Source organism: Carya illinoinensis, chromosome 9, assembly GCF_018687715.1.
Source record: "Carya illinoinensis cultivar Pawnee chromosome 9, C.illinoinensisPawnee_v1, whole genome shotgun sequence".
Classification (NCBI taxonomy): Eukaryota; Viridiplantae; Streptophyta; class Magnoliopsida; order Fagales; family Juglandaceae; genus Carya; species Carya illinoinensis.
The window spans coordinates 17,500,878-17,524,717 of record NC_056760.1 but is presented as its reverse complement, the minus strand read 5'-3'; the positions used below and the strand labels follow the sequence as shown (position 1 = coordinate 17,524,717).

The following is a 23,840-nucleotide window of genomic DNA, read 5'->3' as shown; positions in this document are numbered from 1 at the left end:
GAAGCTGGGAGTGTGCGAGCGGAGGCTTTAAAACAGGTGGCCAGATCTTTGCGAAGCTTTTTCTCTGAGCATTCCTTCTCTTTGACTCACTCTTTTCCTATATTGTTGGTCTCTCTTTGTCTTTTATTTTGACATCTCTGTGCCTTGTTGTGGTGGGTTGTAGGGAGCCAACATGTAGGCCGACTTCATTGTGAGCAACCAGGAGGCAGTTGAGGCATAAAATTGGGGGCTTTGCTCCATGGTGAAAATGGCTCTCCACTGTGCTAGTGGGGAGAGGGAGGAGAGAAAATGAGTGGAGGCAGAGCTAGCGAAGACCAAGGGGTGGGCCATCTCAGCCCAAGAGTTGTTGAGCCAACTTTATGTGGAGAATGAGGCACTGAGCTAGCTTGAAGCCCAATGGTTCGAGGTATTGAAAAGGGAGTGCTCATCACGGTCGGCTGCCTTGAAGGACCAGGAAGACTCGCTATTGGTAGCTCAGACAAGGGCAGAAAATGCATTGAAAGAGTTGGGGATGGCTTAGTGGAGGATTTCTACCTAGGACGTAGTTATCAAGGACCTACGAAGTGACTTGGCTCAAGTGCAGGAAGCTGCTTGGGCGTATGGGTATATTTAAGGGCTTAAGAAAATGCGGGATCATGTTATTTCGAATCTTCAAGTGAGTTCTTGAGCTTTGGAGGTGCACTTGAGGACCGAAAATCTCAAAGAACTCAATCCCTATCCTACTGCCCTTAATCACGAGGGAAAAATTTGCCAAGCAATGATCTTGGACACCATTCCTCTTAAAGATGAAGCCACTACCGCCCACTAGTATACTTGCATACACATTTGTTTTCTCATTGTATTGCCACATGCTTTGCTTTGTGGTGGTTTCCTCATCCACCTCTTGCTCTTTGTTTTTTCTAGCGATCAATTTGTCGGGACTTTCCACTTGCCTTGTCCACTAAGGCTTGAGATGGCCCCTTCTCAGAAAAAGGAGGGGGACTTACACCTTGCCCTATTGCCATGTGTTAGTTCCCAGGCTTCTCCATTGGGATTATTTGGCAACTAATGTGATGTGCATGAGTTCCCATGTGCTTCAAGCAGTTAGATATTAATGCTTGCCTGTTACACCCTTCTCGCATTAATGGTGCTAGATGGTCTTTGCAATGTGTGCTATGAGATTTGCACTGGATTTGATGGGGGTCTTGGGATGCACACTTTTCCAAAACCTTGGGGAATGAACTGTCGTGAATGCCTATATAAGTCCTCATTTCTCCGTTGGCAGTCATCGTATCTCCCTTTCTGCCCTTCAAGCAACTAGAGCCTTTCTGCATTTCTTGCATGGATTTTGTTCTAGGGTACCCTGGGTCTAATGAGACTTTTGGCTTTGGGGGAGGCTTCTTGGATGAAGCCTCGCCACTTGTTCACACTGAAGCAAATGTTCACCTAGAGGAAGTCTTGTCGAAGTTTTGTTATTCTCTGTCACTCGGAGGTGTGTCCTAGAGGTGGTATGGCTTGGGCTTCATGGTTGTGTTGTTCCTATCTTAGGTCTTTGCATACAATTCATGGTCCATTACGACGTCACAACCTGTTCGATTGAATGGGTTGGGCCAACGCTCCCCTCTCTGGCTTGGCTAGTTTCAGGAGCTTCTCCCACAATGGAACCATTCAGGTTCAGGCAAATGCTCTCCAACCAAGGAGGAGGGCCCCTTCAGGGACCAACCCAGTGCCTGCTCATTGCTGACATCCTTGATAGCGATGAGGATCATGCTTCAGGTGTCCCTATCTGCCACTTCCCAGAGAAAATGATTTGCTCTAACGGTGGTCTTCCTAGTGCTCTAAAGGGTCTTGAGGTACGTGAAACGTGATGGCCCTTTAGCTTCTATCTTTTTTTACTTCTTGGATTGGGTAAGGGATTGTGTGCCTTTGAGCAACCCCGCCAAGTCCAAGCTCATTGGCAGAGTGCTTTCCATTTTAAGATATGTGGGTCTACACTTTTTTTTTTTTTTTGTAAGATCCCTTGTAGAGACGTTGTAATCTTCCTCTTTGTAAAGACTGCAATCATTAATGAACAAGCATTCTCTATCATTTTTCTTGTGTTCCTTTATTTTGCTATCTATTCTTTATCAACACCTGTTTACACTTTGCACGTATCCTTCACTCGTTCCAAGTAGAGGTCAAGCATTGGGCAAAATATGGCATTGCTAGTGCCATGAGCTTGAACCCCATTTTACCTCACGGGTAGGGCAACTTTTCACGTTGTGGGGGGAGGTATGAACACCTTAAGCCACCCCACCTTGCTGATTTCCCTGCCAATCAAAGGGGCTGAGGAGCATGTAAAGGCTAGGATCGCTCTGATCCTTTGACGGAGGTCAAGTAGCACGTTAAGGCTGGATTTGCCTCGTTGACACTCGTGTTTGGTGAGAGGGGGCTGAGTGGCATGTAAAGGTTGAGCTCGTCTCAATACTTTGGTAGAGGTCGAGCAACATGTTAAGACTGAACTCGCCTCATTGACCCTCACGCTTGGCTAGAGGGGGCCGAGTGGCATGTGAAGGTTAGGCTTGCCCAGATACTTGGCGGAGGTCGAGTAGCATGTTAAGATTGAACTTGCCATTGACCTTTGTGCTTGGCAAGACCGGGTCGAGCGGCATGTGAAGGTTGGGCTTGCCCAAGTACTTTGGCAGAGGTCGAGTAGCACCTTAAGGTTGAACTCTTCGTTGACCTTTGCACTTGGTGAAAAGGGACTAAGTGGCATGTGAAGGCTGGGCTCGCCCAGATACTTTGGTAGAGGTTGAGCAGCACATTATGGCTGAACTCACCTCATTGACCACAACACTTTTCGATTGGTAGATAGGGAATGTTGTATTACAATGAGAGAAAAGTGATGCCTAATGTTCCTAAATTGGAGGAAAAGATTCTGAAGGAAGCCCATTGCACATCATGTACCACTCATCTTAGTAGCACCAAGAAGTATCGGGATTTAAAGGGACAATTTTGGTGGGATGGAATAAAAAGATATGTGGCAGAGTTTGTTGTGAAATGTTCAATCTGTCAACTAGTGAAGGCTGAGCATTAAAGGCCAGTTGAAGAATTGCAACCACTATCGATCCCAAAATGGAAGTGGGAAGATGTTTCTATGGATTTCGTGATAAGGTTTCCAAGGACATAGTGGACTGATTGACCAAGAGTGCACATTTTCTGCTTATTGCTAACATAGACTCGTTAGACAAGCTTTCTCGAGTTTATGTTAAAGATATAATCAGGCTTCATGGACTACCTAAGTCTATAGTGTCTAACAGGGATGTGTGGTTCACTTCACGTTCTTGGCAAAGTCTACAAAAGATTTGGGCACGAATCTGAAGTTTAGTAGTTCCTATCACCCACAAACAGATGGACAAACAGAGCATACTATCCAAACATTGGAGAATATGTTACGTGCTTTCGTGATGGAACTAAGTGGTGATTGGGAAAGCCATTTGCCATTGATAGAATTTGCCTATAATAATAGCTTTCAGGCTACAATTTAGATGGCACCTTACGAAGTATTATATGGAAGGAAGTGCAAAACCCTTCTACATTGGGATGAAGTCGGTGAAAGAAGATTGTTAGGAATAGAGTACTTGTAGGACGTACGAAAACAAGTGGCACTAATCCAGGAAATGATGAAAGCAGCCCAAAGTCATCAGAAAAGTTATGCCTAGAAATGACGACGGAATTTAGAGTTTGATGTTGGAGATTAGATGTATGTCAAGGTTTAGCCCATGAAGGGAGTCATGCAGTTCAAGAAGAAAGGAAAATTGAGTCCTCAGTAAGTAGGACCGTTTGAGGTCATGGAAAGAGTTGGTGCAGTGGCATATCGATTGGATCTACCAGCTGAGATGCAAGGAGTGGACAATGACTTTCATGTATCGTCATTGAAGAAAAGCTTTGGGGAAAGGAGGCTCATAGTAATGGAAGACGGTAGTATACAACTCCAACCTAATCTATCCTATGAAGAGTGGCCAGTGCAAATTGTGGACAGAAAAGAGCAAGAGCAAAGGAATCAGAGAATATCGTTAGTAAAAGTGCTTTGGAACAACCCAACTTTTCAAGAAGTGACATGGGAAAGAGAAGATTTGATGATGAATAAATATCCTTATTTGTTTGTAACTTAGAACTTTTGTATTCATGAATCTCATTTATGAATGATTGTTTAACTATACCTTGATTTCTCGTATATGGATGTCTTTGTGTTATTTGTGAATTCTAATGATGATATGTGCACCTACCATACCCATGAATAGGGCATGGCTCATAATAGGCAAACCCCATGTGTCTCTGTATCCTATGTAGCGCAAATTAGAGAGAGATGCGAACACAATAGCAGGAACGGAAAGTAAGGATGGATCAAATGATGAGTGCTCATTGATAGTAGATGGAAAGGTTCGAGCATCATCACACTCATGTGTTTTACATGGATCTGCGAGGCAATATTTTTTAAGGCAAGCCTTGCCTCATGAAGAGCATCAACCCCCACACAATCCTTTGGTATGGAGAAATGTAGGAAGGTTATGTCTACTCAGACTTAACACTGAGGCAGAATCCATTCGCGTTGCAGAAGCTCACGCTTTAAGATATGAGCCTTTTGAAACTTCCAATACATCTACTGACCGTATTCTTTATCGCGAAGAAGGACAATCTATTGAAGCTACTGAACTCAAGATTTAGTATAACTTAAACGAGATGTGAGTAAATATGTATTATGATCCTGACTTCGACATGATATTCTATTTATTGCAAGATTGATGACAGAAGAAAAAGGTGAAGTACCACTTCCGTCATCATCTGGGGATTCTATCGCAGCCAGTGTAAGAGGTACTGATGAGGATTGAATTTCTTTTAGTCAATAGATTTGTTTTTGTGACTATGGTACCAATTTCGAGGATGAAATATTTTTCTGGGGGGTAGGATGTGACGACCAAACTTTTGCTAATCTTTTTATTTATCTTATTATGTATTGCTAATTTGGACCAAGAGATGAGGAATAGCCCATTGAGGAATTTGGTTGGAATAGAAGGCATAAGAGGCCTTGAGGAAGGCCCAATTGAATTCAACCTTTTAGTGAAATTAGGTTTTGGAGCTCAGAGACTTAGGGTACATGCCTACCTTAAGGGAAAAAGGTTCTTTCTTGCCATGTGTTCTACGTGCAAGAAGGTCTTCATATATGTTTCGTCATCATGCGCTCCTTGTTAAACCTAGTCAGGTATGCTTCCAAGTTTTCATCCTCTCCTTGCTTGATGGTGAGGAGGAATGTCATGGGGAGCCTTCTGCTCCTACTTGCCATGATTTGTGTGACAAATAGGTGGGCCAGTTCTGCAAAACTGTTTATAGAGCTAGGTTCCAGGGAACCAAACCACACCCTCGCTAGTCCCTTCAAGGTTAGCGGGAAGGCTCTACAAGCCACCTCCTTGGGAAAACCATGCAAGGTTATGTGCACCTTGAAGGTTTTGAAGTGCTAGACCGGGTCTCAGGTCCCATCATACATTTCCATAGTGGGACCCAAAACTTTGATGGTAGTGGTACCGCCATCACCTCTACATTGTATGACAAGCCCAACCTAATAATCAGCTAGTCCATCGATGTTAAGGTGCCTATTTTTCACGCCATATCCTCATACTTTCCCTGAGCTCGCATAGTTCATTTTGCATGTTCTTTCTTTCCTCATCTACATCATCGTCCTCCCCGGCATTTCTGGACCGATGATTCTTGCTGCTGTTGGGTTCTTCATCCTGCTCTGGTTCTTGGGCATTGTCTTTGAGGGCTTGGTTTTCCTCTCAGAGGACACCTACCTTAGTGGTTAGCTTTTCTACCAGTTTTTCAATCCCTACTAACTTAGTTTCCATGTTCATCGGGATTGTTTCCTTCTGGTCCCAAAATGTCTAAAAGCGGATTCTCATAGGCATATGAAGGACACATAAAAAAGTTTTTAGAATCCCATAGACAACATCACTATTGACGTTGTATATTGTATGCCTTTGAGCTAGACCCTTAGCAGCTCGATTCTTTAGTCTTGAGCTTGTGAACACAAAGAAAATATCGTGAGATGACCACCTGGGTGTTGGCTGGGAAGCTTCTGATGCTAAAGTTAGTATATCCTTAATAGAGTGCTCAAGCCAGTAGAGAGAGAGTTCAAGGAGTCTCACCCCTATCCTGATACTTGTGAGTCATTTTTATACCTGGTTTCTAGGATCAAGCACCCATGCCCTACGATAGGGGGAGGTGTCCTCCCAGTATCTTCTCCAACCATGCTTATTTAATGAGGCGTGGCTCTCTAGAGGGGGTGATTTTGATGCGGTGTGGCCTTCTAGAGGGGGTTCTTTTAATGTGGCATGACCCTCTGGAGGGGGTGATTTTAATATGGCGTGTCCCACTGAGGGGCGTAATTAATTTGGCATGACCTATGGGTGAAAATTGAAGGACTCAGTGTGGTTTCAGTCCAAAACCAAAACCGCACCGATGTGCTGAAAATATATTTATCTTGACTGAAACTGGCCGTTGAAGGGAAAGAAAGCCATCGATGTCGGTCTCGATTTTTTCCCAATCGGTTCATTGGCGTCATCAGTGGCACGATGGGAGGGAGAGAGAGTGAGGGAGTGAGAGAGATTGAGAGGAATGAGAAAACATAGAGATTATGTAACAATCAAATTTAGAGCTTCTACTTTCCATTTCTGCGTATTCTCAAGCTTCTCCTTCATCTTCAACTTTCAACTCTTCTCTACAGCTGATTATTACAGATTAACATTTCACAAATTCACTCATTTGATTCACAAAAAAATCAACAAAATATCACAATATCACATTTTACAAAATGTCACAATTTAAGAAAGAGAGAGAGAGAGAAAGAGAAAGAGAGAGAGAGAGAGAGAGAGAGAGAGAGAGAGAGAGAGAGAGAGAGAGAGAGAGAGAATGGCGCTGAGAATGAGAGGAAGAGAGATTGATAAATGGAAGGAGATTCATTGCCACTGGAGGCTGGACTCGCTACTGCTGCTGGAGCTTGAGAGAGTTTTCCCTAAAAGTGAAAGCCGTGAGTGTTCGTCGGGAGGCTGAGGAAAGGGATTCAAGAAACAGAGAAGGAGAGAAGTGGGAACTAGAAGGATTGAAGGAGTTCGGTGGAGAATAAGAATAGGGAGGGGGGAACCAAATGCAATACTTAACCCTAACGAAGAATCGACGGTGTTTGGTTGAGACCAAATGGTGCCGTTTGCATTCTTTTTTGTCATACTTTTAAAACAAAACAACACCGTTTCAAATGAAATGGCATCATTTTGTATAAGAAATATAAAAAAAAAAAAAAATTATAATACAAAGTATCAGCCAATTTAGTTGTTTTCGCACAGTCTAAACCGAGATCGAACCAACCGACACTCAGTTTTGCATATTTCCTACTGCTGGCCAACCGGTTTTCCAGCGATTTTGGCCGGTTCTTGAATTCGGTAGTTGGTCTGCATTGGAGGAGGTCAGTCTGGGGGTTTCCTGTACACCCCTAGCGTGATCTCGTGCCTTGTCCTACCAGAGGATGCATGCCGTTTGGTTCTTCCTTCTTCTCTCGCCATAAGATCATGACTTGCACTCCCATGTCCACTCAAGGTTATCTGAGACTCAGTTCCTTTGATGTGGCGTGTTCGACCATCCTTCACTCCGAGGTGATCTTTCTATGCTTCTTAGGTGGCCACTACCTTCTGCTAGGGTTACCCCTTAATGGGGCCGATGGATTGTCCAATGGGCCTGGGCCTCTCACGATATTGGCTTAGGTTCTGGACCCTTAGCCCGGGGGGAAAAATTCTCTAATAGTTCCCACTAATTAATAGGCATTAATTTATTAATTTGTTGCCATGGCCTGGAAATCCTTGTAGAAGATTGTTGTATTTTGATTAATTCACATTTGCTCTCAAATTGGTCTATTCACTCAATTCTCATAATTTAACCAAAAATGTAATAAACTGATTAGGAATGCATTGTTCTTAAAATGTCAATGTTACTACCTATGATTTTCCAACTAAAATTCTCACACATGTATTGAAAAATATATGACTAAAATTAAGACTTTTAATTTGTATAATTGAAAGTCATAGGACTTACAAGAAAAGAGCTGATCTAGAACAAGAAAACCTTGGATTTCACAATGGTAAAGCTATAAAAGTCATCTAGGCCTCAATTTCATACCTTATTAGAAGGAACTATAAGAACCTGACACCATAGAGTGTTTATAGGCACCCATATGATTCACCACCTTTGTGACAATAACATACCCAAAAGTAAGTAAACATCACCTAATATATATCCTAAAGCTCCATCCATCAAATCATATAGAAGCAAGAGATAAGAATACATCTGTAAGCAATTCAACTTTAATTTGGAGTTAATGCAAAATAGTGCAAATACCCCACCCATGTCACTAGAATTCTTCACACCAATTAATTTCCTACCATAAGGGCCTACCTAGAACCTTTGCACTGGGTAGCACTTGTAGGGTATACATATAGTCATGCATCACCACAAGTTAGCTAGCTTGATCTGTTTGGTATGCCCAACTAATCAATATGGTACTGAGGGAAATATTGAGCTCTCTAACACACCAGAGTCTAGCAAAGTTTTGTAAACACTCAAAGCATTGAAATACAACTCAATTTGTACAATCATCTCATAAAGAAATCCATTTGTTTCTAGTTAGAAGCCAGTTGTTCAAGTCTAACGTGTTCACAATAAGCCTAGTTGTGTCATCTCTTAGCATTCATTATCATACCTACTACTATCATACTATTATATGTCTGCATAATTACAAAGTACTAAGATTGGGCCTGAGAGACTAGCATTGAACATCAAAATCATGCAGTTCCTCTCCCTACAGAGTAAATCTCAGTCTTGTGCACTGCACCTTCGGAAGTTTCCCTACAAGGAACTGGTGAAATTGCTTGTTTTTCTCAATGGGTGGGGCCCCAAATGATTGTTTGCACACATGAGATGTTGAGCCTTGGACCTTGAAGGGAGTAATAACCCAAGACTAAGGCCTTCACCACTTGGGCCAACCCCTTGGGGTTCCATAAAGAATATTTATTACAACAGTTTGTCCATGAAGCATGGTTTTTGGCTCTTGAATTATGCTACATTCATTGCACCATAAGTTATGTAGGTATTGTTTTCCAAGAGAAAAGTTTCTTGAAGGAGATACTGAGCTAAATTGTTTGGGCATATTTTGTTTTTCAACGAAAAGGGATTCTCAAGCATGACAATATTGAGTTCTGATACAAGTGGTTGAAGTATTGCTTTTTAATGGTCAAATTTTGTGAATGAAGAGTTGATATATAGCATGTGTTAGAAATCAGTTTATGACCATGATATATAGAAAAATAAGAAAATCCATGGGCATATACCCCGTGGTTTGCCATGCAGATGAGCTTTTAATCTTTCCCCAAGTGTAACCTGAGCAAGTAATTACAAAGAAAGTGAATTCCTTGGTTTACTGGTTCTTATGTGCATCCTTGTACAGACGCTAAACGACTAGATTTGTTGACGATTAAAACAAATAAAAGTCGCTACTAATAGTTTCGATCGATTGTCCCAACAAAAAGGCTAAGGAAACCATAGGGTCCAATCTGCATTTCATATTAACAAAGTTAAACAGTTTTTGTATATTTCACTTTATTTCCTGCTGCTTCAAGAGCAAGTGAGGGTAGACTATGTGCATATTATTGTTGGGTTAAAATAGATCATGAGTAGCTCTAGATAGTAATAGTTTTTGGAAGGATAATAGCTGTAAGTTACAAGAACAAGATCAAGATGCGATCAGCTAAGGGAGGATCGGGAAGAAGTTTTAAAAGAAAGAAAAGAGAAATATTTCCTAGTAAATAAATGAAAAAGATAGGAAAAGAGGGGAATATCTTGTAAAATGAGAGTAAAAGCGGTCTAAGATATAGGGTGGCTAGCTTCTTCATAGATATTCTGGAAAGTTATAAAAGAAACAACATATCAAAAGTATAAGAGAATATAACTATATAGATAAGGAGATTTAGTTTGTGCTTGATTCCTAGCGAGAGAGTTTAGGAGTGATCAAAACCCACCTTTGGTCCTCCACATAATGCGTTAATAACAACTAACTTTATAAAGCTTTCGAAAAGCATAAGAAGGGACAACTTCCCTTCTTATGCTTTTAAGGGTTCCACAATTTAAAATAGAGAAAATAATGATCTTTTGGTGATTCTAAAGTAGATAAATAATTAAGGTTTAAAGAATAGATGTTTTTTTATGCCTTGGATTATTTAACTTAATTATTTTGTGCCCTCATAGCACAGCTGTCCAATGCTTTCCAAAGAAGAGAATGTTGGGGTGCCAAAAATTTGAGAAGGAAAATTTATGTGAATCTTTTGCTATGGATCAATTCTTGGATGTTACCCTATTCATGGATAATTATGTGTTTAAATGTCAATATGAAAAGGGGTTTCACATGGCAAAAAGTCCTAATTATTCTTCTTCTATGTGTGCCTATGGGTACAGATAAGTGGCAGTGAGACTTATGTAATAGTTGAGGTGTGATCATCAATCCCTCTTATCTTTATGAGTTATTGTTTTGGACCTTTAGACTCTAGCCTTAACTTTATAATTATTTTATTTTCATTAGCAACTTATATAAGCAGTCCATTATATTTTTAAAACAACAATGACACCCACTTCACATTCATACAGGGGCAAGAGATGCCATTTGACATATAGCTCATGGATACTGAACTTTCTAGTTTTTAGCAAGTTCAAACTCCTCACATTGTTTATCAAAAAGTTTTTTTGCAGCATAACATAACCCAGAAAGCAAACAAAGTGTGGAAAACCCCAACTTTGTGCAACAACTTCACAAATTCATATACTCTAGGAAAAATGGCAGCACTTTCTTCAAGCATTAACGAAAATCAGTTACTGCACGGAAGGTAAAGAAATAGTGCAATAAACTCTACAAGAAAAGGCTTCTGATTCATGTAAAGCAAGCAATATTTGGTGAACTAAAATAATCTAATACCCACAACTGATTAAGCAGCACAAACACCATAAGAGGCAGATACACAACATTAAACCACAAACAGAGGAACATGCACATCAGTTTCATTTTTGGAAAAAATGATTGTACCCACTAAAAACCACTACTTTTGTAACGCAACCTACTCGTGAAGGGGGGAAGATAAATGCAATGGCAACAAGAGATACCTGGAGCCTAGGTCGATGTTACAGCCAACTAGTAAATGTAATAGAAAGTAGTGGACTGAAATCATGATTGTATTTAGATCTATGAAAATACGCTCTCTTTGAGGGGAGCACCTCCATGTTCGATAGAATAGTACAATAGAATTCCAGATACTTCTCTAAGGGATGTATAGGGAAATTTATACTACAATAAAAGAAATGAACGAAATACTAAACTGCCCTTATATTACAAGAAAATAGGTCTTTTTCAGCATTAGAATTTGTCGCAAAAAATATCACAAATTGCCGCAAATAAACATTGCCAACGATATAAGAATGACGCACGATGGTTGCCAAAGAAATGAGGCAACTGCCTTACCCCAGCATTTATTTAAATATGCTGGAAAAAAATATTATTTGAGGCAATTTTTAATTGCCATAAATAGCCAAAATAACCACTTGAAAAAGATCACACAAGTGTCACTTAATAAAAACATTGCTAATGCTGAGATTCTGATACATAAAATGGTTGGGGGGGATGGACTATTTGCGGCAATTTAGTAACGCCGGAAATAGGTTTGGAATACAAACACTTATTTCCGGCGATTTGTAATCACCCCAAATAGTCCCTTACAAATTAAAAAAATAATGTATTAAACTGGATACATCATACATGAATGATACATTGCACGCAAGCATATTATAGACTGCCTATGTTCATGAGATCATTCATAAATTTTTATTTGTGGTCCATATGCATGCATTTGACCTACGAAAAAACAAAATATTACTTGAAAACTGAAGTATATATGACTCTAGGTATCAACTCATAAGAAATAAGTAACAACCACGTTAACCAAATATAGCTGCATATCCAGAGGAAGAAATGACAATGACACAAAGGAAATGAACAACAATAACCATTTCCATATCCAGAGGAAGTTTATGAGAATGTAAATATTGGGACTTTGTAAGCCTTGGCAAAATATCACTTCACATATCCAGAGGAAGTTTATGAAATATCTCTAGAGTGGTACTCCCCCTTTGTTCTCTGTATAAACGAAGCCATTGAATCTCAGAAAAACCACAAATAAATCAATGTCAAACCCCAGAATTATTATGATATTGTAAACTTTAGAACGTAGTTTAAGATGTCAAAAACTTGCAAAAACAAAAAATCTAAGTTCAAATGCATTATGCAGTTAAGTTCATGAACTTTATCCTGGGCCCACCCACTTTATATATTTTCTATATACCAAATTTCTCTACATTTTCACTAACAACCCTTAGGTGGAAGAACAAGGAAATGATTGATTATGAGATATTCTTATTCATGAGAATGTAGCCAAACTGATAGTAAAATAAAACGTGCAAACAAAGGAATGTAGGCTGTTGAGAATTTGAGCTTAAGCCAAATAAAAGAAAGTACCTTCTCCAATATACTCAATTATAAAATCGCCTTTATTGAATTTTTCTGCAGCCACTGCTCCCCAACCACAAAATTCTGTCTGATAAGGAAGATAAACATTTATTAGTACCGCGACTTAGAAAACAAAACCTTTTCCAGTCATGAGTATCTTCAATAGGTCTTTGCCATTATTTGAGAGCTTAATATTATAAATGTAATTGATGCTAATGCATGCCTAGATATGCTTAGTGTCTAAGTAAGACTGTGAAGATCTCCATTGTACATATATGTTCAGCTTTTGCACATATATTTTTCAATCTTCATAGTAAAATTGTGAAGATCTGAAGGTAACAATTATAAATTCTATTTTTTGTGAAAATATCCCAAAAGTAACAACTACAAATGGATTTCAAAGTTTTCTCACATGATAAACTATAGTACGAGATAAATGACATATCTTTTTCTTCTCAAAGCCTTGTTTACTAGTAGAATACTAGAATTTCATATGAGGAAAGAAAACCAAGGAAAGTGTAGGACTAAGGTAGCGCATTCTGTATATCTCAGAAAATAGTCCTTGATAAGAGTAGATAGTTACCACACACTAATGAGTATTCTAGCTTGGTGTCTCTCATGTATACTTCTTGTGTATAGGGGTTGCACCATTGCACTTATTAATTAAATCTTCTTACTTAAAAAATAAATAAAGGGGAACTCAGTAACAGAATCTGTTTAGAGAAGTTATTTTTAGTGACTAACAAAATGTCTTGAGGCTATTGGAAATTGGACCAGTTTATCATGTTTTCATGAGATCCTATGTCTTCTACCTCTAATTCTAAAATGTGTTTAGAGAAGTTGTGGGAAAATATGTAAATCAATAGAGTACAAAACTAAGTTACAAATGGAACAAAGGACAAAGGTTAAACCACACTATACCTTCCACATCAGATTCTTTGGATGAGTAGCTGATGGTTAGCAAAATGAGGAGTACTTGATCTCTAATGTAGCCAAATTCATGAAAGGAGCTGATGAAGCCATGACATACTATAAGAACAAACCATTACTCTGAACCATGAGAATGAAAGTTACTACTTAAAACATATAGCGTGGAATAAAAAATGGAAGAAAATGAAAAAGAGGAGAATGTAGAAGAGCTTGGAAACATCAAAATAGAAATAGAAATACAAATACAAGGGACACAAACTGCAGATGGTAAATGTGATAAAAAGAAAAAAAAACTAAATAAAGTGAGTTGCTGAATTGAGGTTGCTAAATTACAAAATTAATTTCATTATTATCATATTTCCATATACTAATTATGTAAACTACATATACAATGTGCAATCTCCAATCACATCACTAGGAGCAGATGCAAGAGTTAGTAGAAGAGTTAAGAGTATGGAATGAAGATGTAGTGAATGAGAATGAGGACCATATAATGGGTAGCGTAAGATATTTATAGTTTCAATACATTACTTTACTGATTCAAGAAATAAAGCATAAGTTATGTAGCGCACCAAATGACTATTTAAGTTTTAAGTAGCAATCAACTGGTATAAATCTGTAGACAAATTTTTCAGAAACTGGTTATTTTCTTCGACTCTTGTAGTGCATATGTGTATATATGCAAAGAAAATAATTATATTATGAAATTGCATTAAATTGGCTAAACAATAACCAAGCAGAAAAGCAACCCATTGAACATCACATTGCTGAGAATGAGAAAGCACCAAGCAACTAATCAACCAAACAATCAATCATGAAAACACAAGAATACAAGCATCTATTCCAATGGCTTCATAGAACTTTGTGGTTTTTGAGCTTGCCCGCAAAACTTTGTGACTTTTGAAACAACAAATCTGCTCCAATCGCTTGCTTTTGTAACTTTAGAAAAAAAAAATCTCATGATTTAGACATTAAACTAAAGCAAAACAAAAATTGATCAGAAATTCAAAAGGAAATTCAAATGGCTTCCATTTTGAAGGGGAGGCGGTGGAGCATGGGGGTAAACAAAAGCAGAGGGTTACTCAAATATCAAAGGGTTACTCTGTTCTAGGTTGGTTTACGGCATTGAAGGAGAGAAGGTGGAGCATGGGGGTGGCGTTGCGGCCTTGTAGAGGGCTGACTTGCGGTGGTGCTGCGCCGTGGAGGAAGGCAGCACAGGGCATGTACGAGAAGCTTGAGCGAGATCCATGCAGGGGAGAGCAGATCGACGGTGAGAGAGAGGGAGAGCTTGTGGAGGGGCTGTGGACCTTTGGGAGGTAGCTACGCCCGTAGCTGGAGGTGGTGCAGCGGCTGAGGAGGCAGCAGCACTGGGAACCCAAGAGAGAAAGGACTTTGAGGGTGAAGAGAGAGGGAGATATGTGGGAGAGAGAGAAGCCGCGAGAGAGGGGCTTGGTTGGGTTGGCCAGCGACAGTGGAGGTGGACGGTGACAGTTGGTCGACGGCAACGTTCAGTGGCAGCTGCTTGGAGGCGTGAAGAGTAGAGATTGAGGGAGAAAACCAGAAAGGCACTGGGGGAAAAGAAAGAGGGGAGGGAAAAAAGTGAGTATAAGTTTGGCGTAATGATTAAAATTGAGAATATTACATCACTGCAGAAGGATTTTTATTTTTGTTTGATTATTGCAGCGATTGTTTTGTCGCAACAAGTAAAAAATCACCGAAAAAAATTAATTGGAATATTACAACAAATTATAATCGTCGTAAAAAGTAAACAATTGCTGCAAAAGAACAATTTCGAACTTTGATGTACAAAACTTTGCGACAACATAAAAATTGCTGCAAATAAAGGTTTTTTGCAATAATTTTATTTTCATCAAACATAAAATTATTGGAAAAAGACCTTTTTCTTGTAGTGTTAGTTTAATGGGCTTCTGAATACGAGTGCCTTATTATGTTTACTAGTAATGGCCCACAGACCTTACGATACCATCCCAAGCTGCTATGCCCCCTTTAAGCCCATAACCCGCATACCCAACACTTAGATGTTAGGTTTCCTTCTCGTTCTACCTACATCCTTTCTACTTCTTCGATGAGCCTGCTGTACTTATCCGTGTATCTCTTCCTTGCCTCCATGCTTGATTGTATGGCACATAACAGTAGATGATACTGGACTACCCAATATATATATATTGCATGGAAATAATTCAGGCACAGAGGAATACAAAATTTGTAACACTCAAGTTTAGTGCCAAGCTCTTTTCAATTTTTTTATTTACTTATATGTGTTAAAAGCCTATTTAAGTTTTCAGATATCTTTCTAAATAGGTTGGATATTTTTTTTTTATTATTTAATTTCATCACTCTATTTTCTAGTGTTGCACAAGATCACGCACAGCCCTCACAGTCTTTTTTATATGCACGGTTTCTTCGTCAAGTCCGTATTCCACATCATGCTTGATGCACGTATCTTTTCTTTCCTTTATCTTTTCGGCAAGCAGTTAGTATATTTTTTCAATATACTTTACGTTATTTCTTCCATCATCTCTAGCGTTGCCTTCCCCGTCCATTTCCCTCTTCATACACTTTTCTTTTTCTGGGGTTTTTTCCATCGTCTATAAATATATACATACGTACCTGCATGTGAGAGTTTACCAGGCTTATAGCTGCCGCAAACCTTCTATGGCAGTCTCCACCCTCCACAACCTCCATGCAGTCACCGTCCCTGTCTCTGAACCTCCACACCCACGGCGTTAGACCTCGCCTGTAGCCTAGTTGCACGACCTCACCATCACAAAAAACCCACGCCCGTGTGCGCTCAGCGAACGGAAGCCACCCTGTGCGAGTTTTGCCCCTGCACGACGGAAGCCACTGGCCATTGCCCAACCCCATGTGAAACCATAAGCCGCCGTAGCCCAGCCGTGAACATACGTGGAGCCACTGCTGGCCATCACTGAAAAGGGACCTCTGTTTTTGCTCCCCAAAACAGAGCATCTACCACTCCATTGTTAGCCACTACAACCAACCCACAACCTCTGGCCAGCCACCGTACCCCAGCCCTGTAACCACCGTGTAAGAAAGCCACCATGTCACCTGCAGTCACACGGTGAGCCTCTGCTTTTCAAAATAAAAAAAATAGAGCAATCCACATACAGCAAACTCCGCTGCACTGCTTTTGCACCACCATAGCAGGCTCACGGTGACCTTTTTTCTGCACGGTGTACGTATTCTATGCTTGTTGGGTAAGTTGTTGCACATGATCTCCTTTTGTCTCTGTAAGCGCAGCCGCACGACTCTTGATTTTGAGTAATACTATATATATAATTAGTTTTATATATTTATTATATACTTATGATTAATTAGATTAAATTTTTTTTAATACATAATCAATTATATCACTAAATATACAAAAGATTGACTAAAATGACTGACATTAGATTTCAGTCTTATGGGATGGGATGCCCGTAGTTTTAGGTCATGCTTGTAATTTACAGTCTTGTCCTTATTTGTCACTTTCCCGATGGTCTGGTAAAGCCAAGAAGATCCTTTCTTTTATTTATTGAATTCTATTTAATTTTGTTTCTGCCTTTCCCAAAAAGTCAACTTTTGAATATTTATGATTTTTAACTTTAAATGTCCATTTCGGACTTTTTATGTTTTAAAAACTGATCATTTACGCGGGCAGTTTTCCCTTTATGGGTTGAGATTCGGTTTTCATTGGGACTTGGGTTTTAAAATTAGTATGGGTCGAGTTACATTTTAAGAAACTATTCTAGTGATTTTTTATTCTGGTAATAATGGTTTTAGAAAATGATGATGTTTTAGAATTAAGAAAATCTTATGTTTTTGAGGAATTAAAGTAGGTATTTTAGCGTAAATACGTGATAATTGTTCAATTAGAGATTTATTCAAGTTACATGAATTTTATAAGGGATGAATGATATTCTTTTGGTACTGTTGTGAGGAATTATGAAAAGTTAAAAAGTTCAGGTAAGTAGAGTTGCTATGCAAGACTTTACATAAAAAGAAAATAAATCGAGATTGACTTTTAAAACATACATCTTTTAGTTTTTGAAAAGAAATATGAAAAACAACATCAATTATTTATTTTGGCATTACTCATGAATTCTGTATAAAAGGAAAAGTATTTTTGTCATGAGCTTATTTTCTGGCATTTTGTTTCTAAAATTATGCAAAGAGAGCGAATATGAAATTTTGTGCATAAATTATATTTTTATGATTTGATTCTGTTATGTTCTAGAGATGTTCTGAACTCTGATATGTTATGATGTGATTTTTGAAAACTTTTGGTATGACATTCTGATATGTGGATTGTTATCTGTTTGACCTACCACGGGTGCTAATAGTGGTTTCTGTTTAGGTAAATACCAACTGTTCTGTTTCTGGTGCACCCACGTTGGAAACAAAATGGTTTTTTGGTGGTCTTACCTGTGTACACACTCAGAGCTCCGAGAATAATAAGGGGAAGATTCACAGTCTGTTTCTGTTCGGTTAGCTACCAGGGTCTGCACAACCCTATCACAAGAATTAAACATGGCTTTTGATGTGATATAATGTTCTAGTATGAAAGTAGTCAATTATGCCATGCCAAGAGAATTTTGAATAAGAATATTTTTTTGAATTTTCGCTCTGACATTTTTGATAATGTGTTTCTACGTTCGCACAATGAAATGAAAAGTAAAAATATTTTGTTCTGCATTCTGAACTCTGTAAATGCTCATGTTTGCACACTAGCATATGTTTTCTACTTACTGAGTTGTTAATAACTCACCCCTTATTTCCATAACATGTTTTAGAAGATTTTGGAATAATTCAGCTGAAGATCAGGATTATGAAGCATGGGTGAGTTGATTATTTAAGCATAGTGAATTACTCACTGAAGATTTCTGAGGATTGATAGTTTTTATTAAGAGATTTTGTAGTATTTGGACAACTTTATATTTTGAAGTCTAAAAATATCTTGATGGAATGTGAGTTTTAAGTTACATGAAGTAACTCTCTGACCCTTGCAGGACTGGGGCATTACAAAATTTGTAAGGGAAGCTTTGCATGTAGGGTATCTATTGTGGAGATTTGAAGTGGAGAGAAGGTTGTGTGCAAACTAGGGTAGCAGATTGTGGGATTTGAAGACTATGAAATTGGTGAACCAAGAATGGAAAGGAGAAGGCCGGAGTAAAGAAATGAGGAGTGGAAAATGGGTGAAAGGATCACAACGGAAAAGTTGACACCGTGAGAGAACACTGAGAAGGGTGGAGCTTGCAAGTAATGAAAATGAAGTCTGTTGGTGCAATGGGTCGAAGTGCAGAAGGGTGGTCGCGTGTCGATGTGGGCAAACATGGGGGGAAATAAGTTAGGGGGAAATGAAAGTATTGAACTCAAGGTTTCAAACTTCGTGTAATTATACATCTATACATTGATTTTGATGATAACAAATAAATTCAAAGAATAAAGGAGTCTCAATCTCAAGTTGTATACACAATGAAGTCAAGTACATTAAGGAACCAAACATGAGCAAGAAGGGAATAAGTTTACATTAAAACTCATACAATAATTTTGTACATCTCTTGAAAAATTCAAAATTATGATTAAGGCACAAAATTAATATTTTATTATAAAGTATTAAAATACATTTTCCACATGTGCATGAATATTTTGAAAATTAAATTTGAAAATTTTGAAAGATAATTGATTGTCATCTTTCACATGTGCATGACATGATTAAATGTTTGAATCTTGAAAATATTATAGATGATTGATTGTCATCTTTTATATGTGCATGCTTTATTTGAATATTTTCAAAAGTGATTGATACTTGTTTTGACTTATGTAAAAAGTAGATGATTTTGTTTGAAAATTTTGAAAATATTAAAGATGATTGATTGTCATCTTTTACATCTGCATGCTTTATTTGAATATTTTCAAAAGTGATTGATGCTTTTTTTTACTTATACAAAAGGTATATGATTTTTTTTGAAATTTTTTAAAAGTAAATAGTAGTCTTTTTATCATATACAAAAAGTAAAAGGACTAGGTTTGAAATTTTTGAAAAGTGAATGATGTTATCTTTGACAAATGGAAAAGAAAAAATTTTTATTTGAATGTTTTAAACAAGTAAATAATGTTGTCTTTGACATGTGAATTTTTTAAATTTGAATATGAAATCTCATATGCCTATATATAGATCATTTGAGAGCTTTACATTTACAATACCAAAAGCATACAAGATTCATTCAAAGCTTTCATTCTCTCATCTCTAAGTATTGAGCCTTAATCATTTTTTTTTTAGAAATATAGTTTACGCTATATTGTTCTTATTTCACTCATTGAGGAGTGTTATCAGATAACCTACCCACTATCAGCTTTTGTATCAGTAAAATGGTATGTATAACCCTTGTGTGTGTAGAAAGTGTTCTACACACGAAATAGTTGAATCACTACGTGTAAGGTGATTGCAAGTGTAGAGGGTGTTCTACACGGATTATTTGTAGCGATGTTGTTCAAAGGTGTAATAGGTTTCTATCTCCACCTGAACGAGGTTGAATAGTGAATTTGGGGATGCTCTAGGAGTAGTTTGAGGTGAGGACGTCAGCAGTGGGGCTAAACTTCTTTAACATACTGAGTTTGCTTCTCTCTTATCCTTACTCTTTCTATTTATTGCTGTTTGGTACTTTATTTTTATTTTATATTGTATATTTGATTTATAATTATTAATTTTTAAATAAAACCCAATTCACCCCCCTCTTGTGTTAGTAATCTGGGCAACAATTGGTATCAGAGCAAGGGCTCTCTCGTAAGATTAACTATCTTTTAAGCTAAAATCTTATGGCTAACATTGTAACTTTATTTGGTGAAGCTCAATTTAGCAGTCGGCCTCCACTCTTTTGTGGAGACAATTACTCATTGTAGAAAATTAGAATAAGAATATTTCTTCAAGCTTAAGGTTGAGAAATCTGAAAATGCATTGTAAATGGATCTTATATTCCAACAAAAGTGGTTGATTGAGTAAAGGTCAAAAAGGAAGAAGAAGAGTTTGATCGTGAAGACGATAGACTTTATACATTCAATTTAACTGTTAAGAATTTATTATATAATATTTTCAATAGAAATGAATTTAATAGAATAATAACTTGCACTACAGCAAAAAAAATTTGGAATAACTTGGAGGTTATTTATAAAGGAACTTCGCAAGTTAAGGAATCAAAAATTTATATTCCTACTCATGAATTTGAAATGTTTAAGATGAATGATGATAAATCTATTTATAGTATGTACACTCGTTTTACTAACATCATAAACAGCTTGACAGCTCTTGGTAAAGTTTATTCTAAGGTAGAGATAGTAAGTAAAATTTTCAACTCCTTACCAAAACGCTGTGAATCAAAAGTGACAGTGATTCTTGAAGTTAGAGACCTCAAGAAGCTTGAAGTGAATGAACTCATCAGGTTACTTACCACCCATGAGTACACATTGAAAAGAGGAGAAGAAGAAGGAAAACCAAAGAAGAGCTTGGCACTTAAAGTTGTTCCTCATGAAAGTGAAAGTAATTAAGATGAGGAAAATGATGACAAAGATGAAGAAGTTGCGATGATAAGAAGAAAAATTAAGAGGTTCTTCAAGAAAAATAAAGTTCATCCGAGAAAATCTTTCAAAAAGTTTTCCAAGAAAGATTTAGATAAAAATGACTCTCTAATTTGTTATAAATGCAATAAGGCTAGACATATCAAGCCAGATTGTCATCTGTTAAAGAAAGATCAAAATAAATGCAAGAAAGTAATGAAAGTTACATAGGATGATGATTCAAATAGCTTAGAGAGTCAAGCAAGCAATGAAAAATCAACAACTCTTTGTCTTATAGCCAAAGATGACATTGAGGTAACAAATCTTGATAATATTAAATATCCTTCATATGAAAAATTACAAAATGTTTTAGAAGAGGTATATGAGGGATTTGAAAAATTGGGTATCAAGTATATTATTTTGAAAAAGAGAAATTCTTTTTTAACAAACAAAATTGATGTTTCAAGAAAAGAAATATAATTTTGAAAGATGAAAATCTTGAGTTGAATAAGAAAATAACTGATTTAAAAAATATTGTTGAAAACTTTACGAACGGAAAAATTGTTTTTGAAAAATTTCTTGGTAGTCAAAGATGTGTTTTTGATAAGGTAGATTTGGGATATATGCCAAAACAAAAATACAAACGTTATGAAAATTTCTTTGATAATCCTTCTGCATCAAAATCTAGTATTCAAAATTCTTTTCATAAAAATAATTTTATCAAAGAAAGATACTATTACAATCACTCAAGTTTTTAATATATGTCACATACTATTTACAATTTTTATAATAGAAATGGTCATAATTATCATGCTTGATCTATTGAAAGGAAGCATATAATGACTATTAGGGTCATTTGGATACCTAAAAATCTTATTTTTTCTAATACTAATAAATAAAAGATCCAAAAAACTTGGGTACAAAGAAAAATCATTATAATTATTTTTATAGGTATGCATGAAGTCCTTCACAAGCAAAAACTAATGGTTTTTAGATAGTGGATGTTTAAGACACATGACGGGAGACAAGACTAAGTTCTTTGATCTTAGATCTAAAGAAAAAGGACACATGACATTTGGAGACAACTCAAAAAAGAAGATCGTGGGACTATGTAAAATTGGTAATGGATATTCTCTCATAATTGAAGATGTTCTACTTGTTTAAGATTTAAAGTATAATCTTTTGAACATAAGTCAATTATGTGATAAAGGATTTACAATTGCTTTCAAAATGAATAAGCACATTATTTTGAATGATCATGATTGCAATATTTGTTTTATTGCTTTTAGATGCAACAATGTTTATATAATTGATTTTGAAGAAATTACCTCACAAGATGCTATTTGTTTTTCAGTTCAAAATGAAACTAGTTGGTTATGGCATAGAAGACTAGGTCATGCCAACATAAAACTTATTTTCAAACTTTCAAAAAAGGATCTTGTGAGAGGTTTACCAAAGGAAATTTTTCTTAAAGACAAAATTTGTGATGCATGTCAATTTGGTAAACAAACAAAAAGTTCTTTTAAGACCAAGAAATATGTTTCCACTACTAGACCATTGTTTCTACTTCTAGACCACTGCAACTAATACACATGGATTTTTTTGGACCAAATAGAGTTGTAAGTCTACGAGGAAAATATTATGCATTTGTTATTGTTGATGATCGATGATTTCTCTAGATATACTTGAGTCATGCATCTTTCTTGCTTATAAAGATGAGACACATAATGCCTTTACCAAGTTATGCAAGTGAATTCAAAATGAAAAGGGTTATATTATTTCAAGTATTGGAAGTGATAGGGAAGAAAAGTTTGTTAATAAAAATATTGAAACTTTTTGTGATGAAAATGGTTTTGTACATAATTTCTCTGCTCCTCAAACTCCTCAACAAAATGGGGTAGTAAAGAGGAAAAATAGATCTCTTCAATAGATGGCAAGAACAATGCTCAATGAAAATAACTCGCTTAGTTATTTTTGGGTTGAAGTGATAAGTATTGCATGTTATATTATAAATAGAGTTATGCTAAGGTCTAAACTAGATAAAACCCCCTATGAGCTTTGGAATAAAAAAAACAAAACCCAACATTGATTACTTTCATGTATTTGGATGCAAATATTTTATTTTGAATGATAGGGATCATTTAGGCAAGTTTGATGCAAAATCTGATGAATGTATCTTTCTCGGGTATTTTACTAATAGTAAAACTTATAGAGTATTCAATTAAAACACTTTGACTGTACAAGAATCTATGCATTTAGTATTTGATGAATCTAATTCTTTATTCTCAAAGAAATCCATGGATGAAGAAATAAGAGGTATAAATAATACGGAAAGTCTCAATCTCAACAAAGAGAACACAATAGAGGAAGTCCAATATGAAGACATTAGGAAAGATCATCAAAATTTAATACAAGATGCAACCAAATAGTGGAAAGTTGTGAAAGATCATCCAGTGGAACAAATTTTGGGAGAACCTTCACAAGGTGTAAGTATACGGTCATCTCTTATAAATATTTGCAATTATAGTGCTTTTCTATCTCATATTGAATCCAAAAATATTGATGGAGCATTTCTTGATGAATCTTGGCTTCTAGCAATGCAAGAAAAGCTGAATCAATTTGAAAGAAATGATATTTGGACACTTGTTCCTAGACCCAAAAATCATACTATTATTGGAACAAAATGGGTTTTTAGAAATAAGAAAGATGAGTCTGTAGTCATTACTAGAAAAAT

At 36.9% G+C, this 23,840-nt stretch overlaps 1 long non-coding RNA gene across 2 annotated transcripts; it reads left to right on the top strand.

The window, feature by feature from the left end:
• The first annotated feature begins 16,058 nt into the window (after positions 1-16,058).
• LOC122275593 lies at positions 16,059-18,982 on the top strand. 2 transcript variants are annotated; one of them, XR_006228610.1, is made up of 3 exons: positions 16,079-16,770; positions 17,910-18,391; positions 18,562-18,982. It is a non-coding gene; the product is annotated as an uncharacterized LOC122275593 (long non-coding RNA). The 2 variants fall into 2 exon arrangements; XR_006228609.1 differs by lacking the exon at positions 17,910-18,391 and having other exon boundaries at positions 16,059-16,770.
• The last annotated feature ends 4,858 nt before the right edge of the window (positions 18,983-23,840 follow it).